We start from the raw sequence: 13,458 nt of genomic DNA, 5'->3' as shown, positions 1-13,458 counted from the left end.
CCGCATGGCAACCGCCGCTGACGGGCGGGCAGCTTGGCCAATAGGAAGCGGGAGTGGGAGGGGAGGGTGGGGCTTGTCGTGGCGGGGCGGGCTCCCGGCGGGAGGCGGGCTCCGCGCTCGGTAGCGGGGTTTTAACCTTGAGGGGCGCTCACCGCACCCCTCGCCCCGGGGGTTCAGCCCTTCGGGAGCCGGGGCTGGCCCCTGCCCGCCGGGGTGCGCTGTCAGGGGCCGTGTCGGCACCGCGGGCCCAGTCTGGGCCTTTCTCCCCGGCCCTTATCCCTGGCTTGGCCCGTGGTGGCCTCCCGGGGAAAATCCAAGCCCGCGGGCAAAAAAGGGATCCGAGGGGCACCCTGGTTGGGACCCCTAGCACAGAAGGAGCTTCTGCAGCCGATGTGCTAAACAGATGGCTTGTAGCAAGAGGTTTTCTGCTTGTTGGGATCACCTGTGTTGTTCCCTGCTATGTGTTTTGCCAGTTTAACTACGTGGGTGAAGCGGGTGAAAAATCGTGTTCCTTTCTGTTGTTGCTGCTGTGCGACTGTTCATCAAGTGAGGTGTTACAGTGGCAAAACCCGTCCTGTCACCCACACCACTTGCTTCCCCTGGGGAGCATGAGCAGAGCTTCCCCCAGTGTCGTTTTGTCGGCAGAAACTGTCTTTCCAGTGGGGATTTATTATATGGTGATTACACCTATGTAAGAAAACGAGCAAGGCCTTGTCTGTATAGATCGAGCTATGAAAATGGATCTTTTTTCATTTTTTAACGTATATGTTGTTTTTAAGTGATGTGACAATCTGATGGCAGCCATCTAGAGATACCAAAATCTCTTCATCATGTATGCATTGATGTTCAGATTCTGGAAGACTGGCTCTGGGGTTGCTGCTTTGACTATCTAAGGCCATGGAAGAGAGCAGAAAAAAGCTGGTGGTTTTCGATGTTTTTTTTCTGTTTCTTTCTTATTGGGTTTTTTGAGGGGTTTCAGGTGTGTGGTTTTTTTTTTTAACAATCTTTCTCTTCATTTGAGTCAATAATTAAGGGTATATTACTTCTTGGATGTCAAAGCATTGGGCTCCTGAAGGATGAGTGTGGCCCTCAGACTGTTACCCATTACTGCTCCTCCATGTGAGTGGTGATGAAGCTGCAATGTGTAGTCTAAGGACGATCAAAAGAGACTTCAGGGCCCTGGGATGGTTGGTAAGGGAATCTGGAGCACAGGTTATTTTTTCCTCTCTTCCAGTTGTGGGCAGTGACACTGGAAGGAACAAGCTCACCCAGTCTACTAATACATGGCTCTGTGGTTGGTGTCACGGCCACAATTTTGGGTTTTCTGATAATGGGATGGCCTATATGGCACCAGGCTTGCTGGCACCAGATGGGATTCACCTTTCTTAAAGAGGTAAGAGAGTCTTTGCTCAGGAGCTAGCGGAACTCGTTGACAGGGCTTAAAACTATATTTGAAGGAGGAGAGGGATAATATCAAGCTTGATCAAAACAAGCTGAGAGCACCTGAAGAGAAGTAGAAAGGAATTTCAGGTACTCCAGCCAGTAAGTCATCAGATTCATTGGGGCCGAGTTTAAATGCTCTATGCAAACACATTTAGCATAGGGAATAAACAGGAGGAGTTAAAGGCATGTGCACACCTGCAAGGTTATGATCTTATTGGCATCATGGAGATGTAGTGGGATAAATCCTATGATCGGAGTGTTGGAATGGAAGGATACAGGCTCTTTAGGAAGGACAGACAGGGACGATGAGGAGGAGGTGTCGCCCTCTATGTCAAAGACCAGCTGGAGTACATGGAGCTCCACCTGGGGATGGATGAGGAGCTGACCAAGAGCTTATGGGTCAGGATTAAAGGAAGGGCAGGGACAGGTAACAGTGGGGGTCTGCTACAGGCTATCTGACCAGGAAGATCAAGCAGATGAGGCCCTCTATAGCCAGATAGGAGCAGCCTCATGTTCATGAGCTCTGGTTCTCATGGGGGTCTTCAACCACCCTGATATCTGCTGGAGGGACAACACAGCAGGGCATAAGCAATCCAGGAGGTTCCTGGAGTGCAATGATGATTCTCCAAGTGATAGAGGAACCAATGAGGAGAGGTGCTATGCTGGACCTTGTTCTTACCAACAAGGAGGACCTGGTGGGGAATGTGAAGCTCAAGGGCAGCCTTGGCTGTAGTGACCATGAAATGGTGGAGTTCAAGATCCTTAGGGCGGCAAGGAGGGTGCTCAGCAAGCTCACTACCGTGGACTTCAGGAGAGCAGACTTTGGCCTCCTCAGGGACCTGCTTGGTAGAGTATGATGGGGTAAAGCCCCAGAGGGAAGAGGGGCCCAAGAAAGCTGGATCACCTCCTCCAAGCTTATGAATGATTCATCCCAACAAAGACGAAGTCAGACAGAAACACCAAGAGGCCTGCATGGATGAACAAGGAGCTTCTGGACAAACTCAAGGGGAGCCTACAGAGGGTGGAAGCAAAGACAGGTAGCCTGGGAGGAATACAGAGAAATTATCTGAGCAGCCAGGGATCAGGTTAGGAAAGCCAAAGCCAGCCAAATCCTGGGCTGCATCAAAAGGAGCGTGGCCAGCAGGTCGAGGGAGGTGATTCTGCCCCTCTGCTCTGCTCTCGTGAGACCCCACCTGGAATACTGCATTCAGCTCTGGAGTCCCCAACACAAGAAGGACATGGAGCTGTTGGAGCAGGTCCAGAGGAGGGCCACGAAGATGATCCGAGGGCTGGAGCACCTCTCCTATGAAGACAGGCTGAGAGAGTTGGAGTTGTTCAGCCTGGAGAAGAGAATCCTCTGGAAAGATCTCACTGCAGCCTTCCAGTACCTAAAGGGGGCCTACAAGAAAGCTGGGGAGAGACTTTTTACAAGGGCATGTAGTGACAGGACAAAGGGCAATGGTTTTAAACTGAAAGAGGGGAGATTTAGATTAGATATAAGGAAGAAATTCTTCACTCTGAGGGTGGTGAGGCACTGGCACAGGCTGCCCAGAGAATTTTTGGCTGCCCCATCCCTGGAAGTGTTCAAGGCCAGGTTGGATGAGGCTTTGGGCAAGCTGGTGCAGTGGAGGGTGTCCCTGCCCATGGCAGGGGAGTTGGAACTAGATGATCTTTGAGGTCCCTTCCAACCCAAACCATTCTATGATTCTATAAGCTACTTTGGTGGGATTTGACTGCCTCTGTTCCTGGGCTAACAGGTTAATGGACATTAAATTAGAATATACCCAGACTTCATATTTAATATCTTTTCATCTGCGAAGAGAATGACTTGTAATTAACTAGATAATTCTTACTGATTACAAAAGGGCTGTAGTATCTAATAGCTTCAAGATTTTGAAACTTAATAGGTTCGAGTTACTTCATCCCAAAACTGTGTACGTTTATAAAGAAATAATCAGTGGTTTGTGGAAGAATTGTGATACATCCCTGAAAGTGGTTGAGGTGTCATTTGAAAGTACCTGAAGTCTTATGGCCCTGTGAAGGCTATGGACAGAGCCCAGAGTAAAGAAAAAGAGAAGAATCAGCTGTATGTTGCAGTCATTAAAAATAAATGCCCAAATCCTTTTTCCAGGAAATAATTCTCAAAGAGCAGGCTTTCAGAAGGAACCCAGTGCCCACGGAAGGAAACTCAGACTTTTTGTCTTGGTTTTGTGGATCAAATCCCTTGACAATGCTGTAGAGAGATGAAGAACAGACGAGGCACTAGCAGGCAAATGTGCTGCACAGCTGAGGTGATGTTAACATCCTGTAATCAGTTTGTTACTGCTTGGGTTTCTGCTTCTTTTTCTCTGGCAAGTGACTATTTTCCTGAAGTGATGCATATGAGATTCAAGGGCAGAAGGGTTTTTTTCCTCCCGGGGAACTCTGTGAAAAATAATGACTGTTCAGAGAAAGATCTGAAAATTCATCTGAAGTTGCCCTTGTGATGTTCCCAGGAATGTTAAATTAGGATGCATTTGATGTTGCTGCTGAAGTAGCTGGGCCTCATTGCAGAGGCAGTATCACCCCGTCTCAGAAGTGCTTGCCCCAAAGTTTGGACTTTTTGCCTGGGAAACAGCGCAGCAAAAATGTGCTTGTGAAGGTCATCTCCCCCTGAAAGCTATGGTTGTGGGTGTTTGTGCAAGTGCCATGTTTAATATATTTTAATTTCTTTGTACTTAACTCAGATATGGTTTAATTGTATGTGGTATTTTACCCTCTGAAGAGAATTCAATATTTGTGTACTGCAATGGAAGCATGAGAGAAGCAGGAAGAAGCCCAAGACTGAAATATCACTTCAGGCCTATGCCAAGTTGACTGTTTGTCTGCTGCCTCATCTCCTCTCTCCTAGGATCTGCTGTAAAACTGTGACGTTCAGGTCGTGTTGGCTCTCTGAATAGCTGTGATTAGCTGGGAAACAATTTTGGCTGTCTCATGTAGTGGCCAAAAATATAGTTTTAGAATTCAGTGATGTGGCAGGAGATAGACTGCAGCTACCTGCCTAGACAGGTCAGCCAGACTGGAAGAGGGTCCCAGAAAGTTATTTTCTGCAACAGGTGGCCCAGCTCCAAATGGTGCAGCTGAAGCAGGAACTGGAGCCTCTGCTACTATGCTTTACTTTCTGGTGTTACGAGGGATATGAGGTTTGTGCTCTGGCAGTTTATTCATCTTTCACCACAGGCGTCTGGAGGGATCAGCCTTCACTAGTAAGCTCTGCTGGGCTTCATGGTCTGTATAAACCAAGGCATCTACCTTTGACCTATGGGCGTTTTGTCCAGAGCCTCTATGGTGGAGTGTTTAATGTCTTCAGCACTTTTTCTAAATATCAGGGTATGTAAAAGCTTCTCTGTGGCTAAATTTTTGCAGATAAATCCATAAACTGCTGTCATGTGTAAAACCCCAAAATATTCAGAGCCAGTGATGATAAAATCCCATCTTGAAGAGTTTCAGAAGTGAGTCCTAGACAATCTAGACTAAAAGGACTAATGATTAAAAGGACTGAAAATGACTAAAAGATTTCCTGAGGATGTGGCCTGAAGCAATACAGAATCTTTTTGTGAATCTCAAAGTCAATATAAGCCCAGAGACTGAGAGCATGAATTAGGTTACGAATTGTTTCTCTTTGAGCATCCTTTTGTTTCCTGTAGGGCCTAAAATGGATTCCTTTGCTGTGCAAGTTATTGTTTGTTGCATGACTATCCAAGATGAATTTTTTTTTACATTCTGAAAAATTTCTTTCTAGACCACATCTTAGACTACATGACTTTTTACAAGGGCATGTAGTGATAGAAGAAGGGGGAATGGCTTTAAACTGAAAGAGGGCAGATTTTGATTAGATCTAAGGAAGAAATTTTTTACTCTGAGGGTGGTGAGGCACTGGAACAGGTTGTCCAGAGAAGTTGTGGCTGCCCCATCCCTGGAAGTGTTCAAGGCCAGGTTGGATGAGGCTTTGAGCAACCTGGTGTAGTGGAGGGTGTCCCTGCCTATGGCAGGGGAGTTGGATCTAGATGATCTTTGAGGTTTCTTCCAACCCAAACCATTCTATGATTCTATGATCTTTATGAAAGGCTACAAAATGGTGTGTGCATTTTCACTTACTAGTCTCCGAAAAACTAGTCTCAGGGACTATTACTGAAAGCAGAGGAGAGACATTTTGTATTAAAATAGATCTACAGCAAGCTAAATCTGGTGAATGACATCTTTCAGTAAGATGATCTCCTGGTATCCCAAAACCAAACCAATGCTTGCAAGAAGTCTCCCTGCTCTGTTAAATTTTGTGGTGTTTTTTTCTACTGTGTTGGAGAAACAGCTTCTGTCACTCGTAGCTTATTTATTCAGACCACAGTTTTTTGACTTGTGTGCTTAAGTGTTTGTATTCACAGCTGGGCACAGAGGTGGGATTTTCAGCTATCAGCAAGTCCAAAGTAAGTGGAAATCAAGTTCACAGCAAGTCACCTATAAGTTGCAATTAGCTTATTGTGCTAACTGTTTTCTTCATAAGAAAGGAGGAAGCGTGATTTACAGATATGCCCCATTCTGCGCTGTTTTTTTCATCTAATTCCCTTTTTGAGCTTAAAAGCTCTCAATGGACTAGGTAGGATTAAAGAATTGGCTGCTCCTGTTTGCTTCCCACCAAAAGCTGCAGCTAAAAGCTAGAGGGCAGCTGATGTGGAGCATGAGGAGGGTGCTCATTCACTCCAGGACCAAGAGAGATCATGTCATTTCCTAAAATCTGTCTAAATGAGACTGGCAGCAATCGTAGTGCAGAAAGCAAGCATCCTTGCCCAGGGTCTCAGCATGCTTCTTTTTGCAAGGTGACAGCAGAGGAGAGGACAGGAGAGGAACATAATGAGGAAAGGGGGCTCCTAGCCTCACTCTCCCTCTTACATACAATTCAATCATTTCAGCCTTTCCATTTAACCAACATCTTCGTCTCTGAGCTGCCATTTCAAATATGTCACTCTACAGGGGAGCAAGAATTTCTGGATGGGCCTTTTCTGCTTGAATCAGACGTGCTGCAAAACCTACTTATTCTCTCAACAGCTGCAATTTGTTCCTGCATCTGTGTCTTAAAAACTCAATTCATTGAAGAGATTGATTGCTTAACACCCGTCTCCCCCTGTCTTTTTCTTTACTTAGCAGACCCATTTCCTAGGATTTTGCATTCTAAGTGCCCTGGGAGGCTCTCCTCTCTGATGTATTATGTTTTGATCTGATAGATGAGAAAAAGCCCATTCCTAAAGCTCGCTCTGCCAAAATGTCCTTTGGAAGTTGTCATGTCAAATTGTCACATCGTTTTACGTTCTCAGACCCCTGATGTGTTTCCATTTGTGAAGGTACCCTGTGATACCTTCAGTGCTAGGAAGCTGTGTGATTGCCTTGGCTGATGAGTTTTGCAGTGTCTTCTGCATCTGTGCACTACAAGTTTTAGATCCCAAAACATGGTTTCCTGCACTACCATTCACCCCCTTAATGCAGATGATTTTACACTTACCCCAAAGTCTTAACTGGAGTATAATGGTGTACAGTGAAGCTGATCATCTGTTTCAAAAGTCGTTAGAAGAGCTTACTGTGCCTAATTCCTGCGGTTTTGGATCTTTATTCATCTCTCATAGTTCCACTCTGGCCCTGGGATTGCCTTCTGGATTTAAAAACAACAAACCACCTCTTCCTAAAAAGTTGTATCAGTGAGCTGTTAAACATCCCTGTAACAGCCAGGCCCACCGGTTTGTATAGGAGATACCTGCTATTTGTTTGTACCATGCGAATACAACAAGCTTCTCTTCTTATCTCTGCCAGCCATGTTTAAGGTGTTCCTGCTGGTGATACACTTTCTGATAACTCATTAGAAGAAAGCTTTTGCGCTGCTGTCAGGCAAAACCAGATACATCCTTCAGCCTCATCAGTCTGTCAAGTATGAAAAAATATCTGTTAATCTAATAATTGAAATTACATCCAGCAAGCAAGAAACCAGGAATTAATAACATTAATTAAAACAATTAAGAAAGGAAAATAAATTGATTTCTAAGCAAGATGGCAATTTCTTCCTTCCAGTTTGTTGTATTAAGAAGACGTTGCATGTACCTGTTGGAGGATAGGCTCTAACCTAGAGGTAGGGACATCTGCTGCACATCAGCTCAGCCACAGCTCAGTGCTCTGATGGGGCATAAACCTGAAGCTATGATATTCCAGACTTACAGAGTTGAGTTTGCTGGTGCTGTGTTCTCTGCAACTGCTGTGTTTCACCTCTGTGATACATATGCTCAACTCCTTGACCAAACTCGTGGTAGTCTGGTTCATTCCCCAAAGGAAGCAAAGGCCTTGGCTGTAACCAGGCCAAGAACTTCTCTAGTTCCAGCCTGTTCTCTGAAAACCTTCACAGGCACAAGGTGATATGTCACGTGTCGACACATATGAGCTTGGAAACTGGAACACCAATCATGCGATTAATGCACATGTAGCAGGTGTTTTTTTCAAGACTCATTTATTGAGGAACAAAGAAAGTTGTAGGTACAAGGAGTCTGTCTCATGCTTACCTTTTCCGTCACAGGTAATTTGACTACGAGCCAACCACTTTATTCCATAAATATGAGAGCTTGAGTGAGCCACCTTCGCGCTCTCCCTGCCAGGCAGCTGGCTGCATGGCAGCGATCTCCTCTTGAGCTGGGATGCATCCCAAGGTTGCTCCTCGAGGCTGAGATACCTCTTAGTAACTGCAGAATTCTGGTAAGTGACCAATACCGCACATAACTTTGTATTATAGTGCACTAAGATTTTTGTATTGGTAACTTTGAATCATTATCATATCCTCTGCAGTAAGTAATAGAGTGAACCTTGCCATCAAACTTTAAGGCTCACTTTCACAACATCTCACTTCAGTAGAACCACTTTTGCTGACACCTTTGCTGGTTAAGTGACCTCATTCTCCCCTGTGACAGCCTCAGACGCGTCTACTTTCCCATGAAGCCGTCCCTGTGCCCAGTGTGTATCTGTTGGAAGCAGTAGAGGGTAGATGTTGCTGTAGAGTGAGAGTGTCTTTATTTAGACACAGTAAAGACGTGCTGTTGCTCTGGTTTCAGAAAGGCAATTGGTTTAGGGTCATGCCAAGGTTATGGAATATCGTAGGGTGAGAGGCTAATCCTGTGTCCATGCCCATGCATGGGTCATCTGGAGTAGCTGCCAATTTAGATGCCCAGAATTTATATATTCATCAGCTGAGTAATGAACAATTGTTTCACCAAGCAATATTAACCTATGGTATTTTATACCCATATTATGCATTTAATCTGCAGTGCTATCTAAGATTTCTTCATATACTTGCATGCACACATCTTTGCAGATATGACAGTTACACAAGAATTTGTTGAGGCATTGCTACTGTGCTTTGAATCTATGATGTTAATTAACACAAATTAACTTTTTAATTACCAAAAAACAGTCGGTGATGTCCTATACATCAAAATGTCAAGATGGGGTTTTAAGTTCCAAACTATGGCTCAGGAAAAGATAAAAATATACCTTTTAGAAGTGGCTGAGATAAATGGCAAACGTTTTCCACATGTTTAAATTCTTTTAGGAAACTATTTGTATAGCTCTGGTACAGATAACCGCCCGGATATCACACAAACGGAACCTGTATACATGAACTTGGAACAGATGGCAGAGTGCTTGCTTTATAAAGCAGCGTGCTGAAGTACACCCAGTGAAAAGGGAAATATTTAGAGAGTGTGGTGGCAGGAGCATGATTTGTGACAGCTGAGCTGTTGTGCAGGGAAACCTGCCCCAAGCAGGAGCTCCTCGGAGAGCCCAGCCCTGGGGGTATCACCACAGGGGGGTGGTGGGGTTTCAGCTGATCTCACAGGGTGCAAGCCAGGGCACATTGGCTGTGCCTAGATTGCAGTATAAGGGCAAGAGAGCTTCACTGTTTTCTCAGTCTCCATCTATATAGCTGCTATATGGTCTTGCAGGTAGCCATGGTGATGATGCTGGCATGGTGATTGTTGCTGGACGCCTGGGATCCCAGGTGCTGTGCAGGCCATGCCTGCTACAGGCTTTTAATATAGAGTTTGGTGCTGAGCATGGCTGTCCCTAACACGGCACAGAGCTTGGACATCTTGTCAACCTCATGAAGTTCAACCAGGCCAAATGCAAGGTCCTACATCTGGGTCGTGGCAATCCCAGGCACAAATACAGACTGGGTGGTGAATGGATCGAGAGCAGCCCTGAGGAGAAGGACTTGGGAGTACTGGTGGACGAGAAGCTCAATATGAGCCGGCAATGTGCTCTTGCGGCCCAGAAGGCCAACCGCGTCCTGGGCTGCATCAAGAGGAGCGTGGCCAGCAGGTCGAGGGAGGTGATTCTCCCCCTCTACTCTGCCCTCGTGAGACCTCACCTGGAGTACTGCGTCCAGTTCTGGAGCCCCCAACATAAGAAGGACATGGACCAGTTGGAGAGGGTCCAGAGGAGGGCCACGAAGATGATAAGAGGGCTGGAGCACCTTTCCTATGAGGACAGGCTGAGAGAGTTGGGGCTGTTCAGCCTGGAGAAGAGGAGGCTCCGGGGTGACCTTATAGCGGTCTTCCAGTACCTCAAGGGGGCCTACAGGAAAGATGCGGAGAGGCTGTTCAGGAGGGCCTGTTGTGATAGGACAAGGGGTAATGGTTTTAAGATAGAGGGAGGTAGATTCAGATTGAATATTAGGAAAAAATTTTTTACCATGAGAGTTGTAGAACACTGGAACAGGTTGCCCAGAGAGGTGGTGGATGCTCCATCCCTGGAGACGTTCAAGGCCAGGTTGGATGAGGCCCTGAGCAACCTGATCTAGTTGGAGATATCCCTGTTCCTTGCAGGGGGGTTGAACTAGATGACCTTTGAAGGTCCCTTCCAGCCCTAACCATTCTATGATTCTATGATCTTCCTGCCCGCTCTCCTACCACAGATCCCCCTGCCTGGTTTCTGCGCTTTCGCCCTGCTGCAAGCGGAGACCATGGATGATAACCCTGGGGTGGGAGATCCAGGCCCGAGGGCTCAGCTCCTGGGGACACTTCTTGGCCCTTGGTATTTCAGCTTCTGAAATACTCACTTTGCCAGGAGAAGGTGAGGCACTTCTCTTGCGGCTTGTCCTGCTGGGCAAGCTGCAGGGAGGATAAAAAGGAGGGGGATGAACCAGGCACCTAATCCAAAAGCTTGGGTTTTAAGTCTCTATGCCAGACTCTGTCTTAAGCATTCGCTGCCTTTTTCATTGCTTTGAAAAAGAGCAAGATTAGGAACCATGGAGAAGTCAGTTTGATGGCAATGAAGACAGCATCTGTCAATTCCATAAAATGGAGGCAGCAAAAATCATAGAATCATAGAATGGTTTGGGTTGGAAGGGCTGTGCAAAAATGGCTGTGCAAACCCTCCGCCTCTCTCCTGTTCTAGAAATTGTAGGTCCTAGTTCCTCCCTCATGAGGGGAGAGTTCAGCAGCCTGCCATGCTGGTGGCACATGGCACTGCTGGCAGCTGGTTATGAACAGCTCCTTCCATGCTGGTCACTGAAAGCAGCTAGTGATGCCTCTTCCTTCCTCCTAACAGAGCCAGGTTCACGCTGACAGCCTGGAAGCAATCCCTTTTGCAGTTACCTCCAGACACTTGGAGTCCAACCCTCACCTGGTTATACTTTCTAGTAAACAACAACCACTAAGACACAGTGGACATGTTTTGCGAGGTGGTGAGCATCCCTTGGCTGCCTTAGGGTTCCTCCAGAATGGTGCTGAGCAGCTGAGCAGGGTCCTTTGGATGCTCAGCAACCACTCTGAGTTTGCTCCACTGGCTTCAATATGAGCGTAAGTTCTTGGGCACTCCACACCACCCTGCCCTGTGCGTCTGTGACCCAAATTCATTCACAGTCCAACTGCCCTGAGCTCGGGCATGGGATTTTGTTCCCTGTCATTCGTGTGCTAAAACTCAAAATTCTGTTGTGCAAATATCCCAAAGGCTGCCCAGCACAAAACTGGCACTCGGTCTGCTCTTCCAGTCTGCAAACCAACACAAGTAATTTCTTCTAAGGTTGGTTTTTTGGACATTGGTTGTAACGCAGTGATGTGTGCTGTCAAACAATCTGACTTGGATTTTTCTCCCATTCCATAACAGAGATTACCTGTCAGTTTTTCTTGTTATTATGTGTTTCTTTTGACAGTTCTGTCCCATGTTTTGGTGACAAGGAGGCAAGAATTCAATTTGTTTTCCTATTTAGAAATAAATGAAGTATTCCTAGAGGCCAGACTAAAATGAAATACATTTGACATTTCCACATGGAAGGGGTGTCCTGGAGACAGATTGCTCCTCACACACACATGCACTTTACAAAGCCAAAAGTGCCTGAAAAGAAGGAAGCAAAATGAAAATGAAGATTCTGGCTGTTACAAGCTCCTGACAAGACCTGTTGTTTCTCACCAACAGCTGCAAAATGGACTCTGGAGACAAAATCAATGAGAGAAGAGAAAATATGTAAGGAGGGAATAGATCATATGAGGAAGAAATGGGGCTGAGTGGGTCTCATCTGTGTAGTAGAGGGGTTCTGCTCCATGGCACCACCTCCTGCTTCTCTTCTGTGTCTTCCTGTGCCTTTCCCAGGCTTGTCTCAGCCATGGCTGTTTTCAGGCAACTCCATCCTCCCCTGCTTCCTTCCCGTTGCCACGGTCTGCAGGAGGGATGTCCATTCACAACAAGCAGCATGGAAAGGAGCAAATGTTACTGTGTTCTGAGATGTTCTGCATCTTTACGGTAACTTTCCACAGGCAAGAAAAATGAACCACCACTCTGCGTGGGAGCAGCTTGCCTTTTCCCTTTGCCCAGCTTCTCAGTGTGAGGAGTGGATCTGAGGGCACAGATTCTGCAGACCTGTGATAGTGCAACAGCTGCTGAACAGGGGTCTCTTGTTTCCATCTAGGTGTGTGTTTTGTGAAGGTCTCGCTGAGAGAAAGAGCCTGGGCAAGGAAAGGGGTGAAGGCTGCGTGCTGTGCTCTCTCAGCTGCCCCTCCATCGTCCTCGGTGGCTGGAGGTGGCAGCCCGCCCTCCTGCCCTGACCCGACAGGGCCAGCCCCTTGCGTTATGATCAGCACACCGGCTTGCTCCGGAGGAGCGGGATGCTGCAGGTGCGTGGATGAGATGATTCCCTTGCACTGACACAGCTTGTCCAGGTCGGTTCGCTCAGGCTCTGCTGAAGTCTGTTGAAATGAAGCTCTGTGAAGAGGTAATGCCTACACGCCTCAAATAACTTCCAGGGCTGGGAATGCTGCCGGACTTGGCATCAGCGGAACTGAAACCCTGGATTAAGAAAACCTCCCCTATTCTATGCTCAGCTGCTGCAGGAGAGAAGGAAACTCAGGCTCTCTCCAGATTCCTCCTCTTCTGTGGTTGTGGACAGCCTCTTGCTTTCACAGGGTCAAAACACAGCTTGCCTTTGGCATGTATTTGCACAGCACAGGCAAAGAGCAGACCTAAATTCAATCTAGGGAACTGATTTCCTTGTTAATATGGGGAAAATTTGTTGCATAGGAGCTACATGCTTGTTGGGCGGTATGCTTCCCTTCATAATCAGTTTAGCTGTAGGCTGGTTCATGCTGATATCCTTGATTTATAGGAGAAGCAGAAGCCAGGCCATTTTTTGCTGCTTTTGAGGACTTCCTGGAATTGCAAAGCTTCAGAGCACAAACATTGGAGAGTCCTGCAGTGCACAGGTACCCCTGCTATAACAGGAGGTGGGTACTGAGTCTTGTGAAGTTGTCGCAGTCTTCACAATGTGCACTGAGCAGGAACATAAGAATTTGTCATCATCTGACATCATAGCTGAGTTTCTGAGAGCACTGACTTAGAGGCGACTTGCTTCCACTCCGTCTGGGTGTGAGGGCACCTGGGATCCCGCTGTCCAAAGGCTGACCCTGCTGCCAAGCATCCTGTGATGCCCATCTCCATATCTACATTTGCTGCCAGCAG

Source organism: Tauraco erythrolophus, chromosome 1 (genome assembly GCF_009769465.1).
Source record: "Tauraco erythrolophus isolate bTauEry1 chromosome 1, bTauEry1.pri, whole genome shotgun sequence".
Lineage (NCBI taxonomy): Eukaryota > Metazoa > Chordata > Aves > Musophagiformes > Musophagidae > Tauraco > Tauraco erythrolophus.
Note: the sequence above shows the minus strand (reverse complement) of the source record.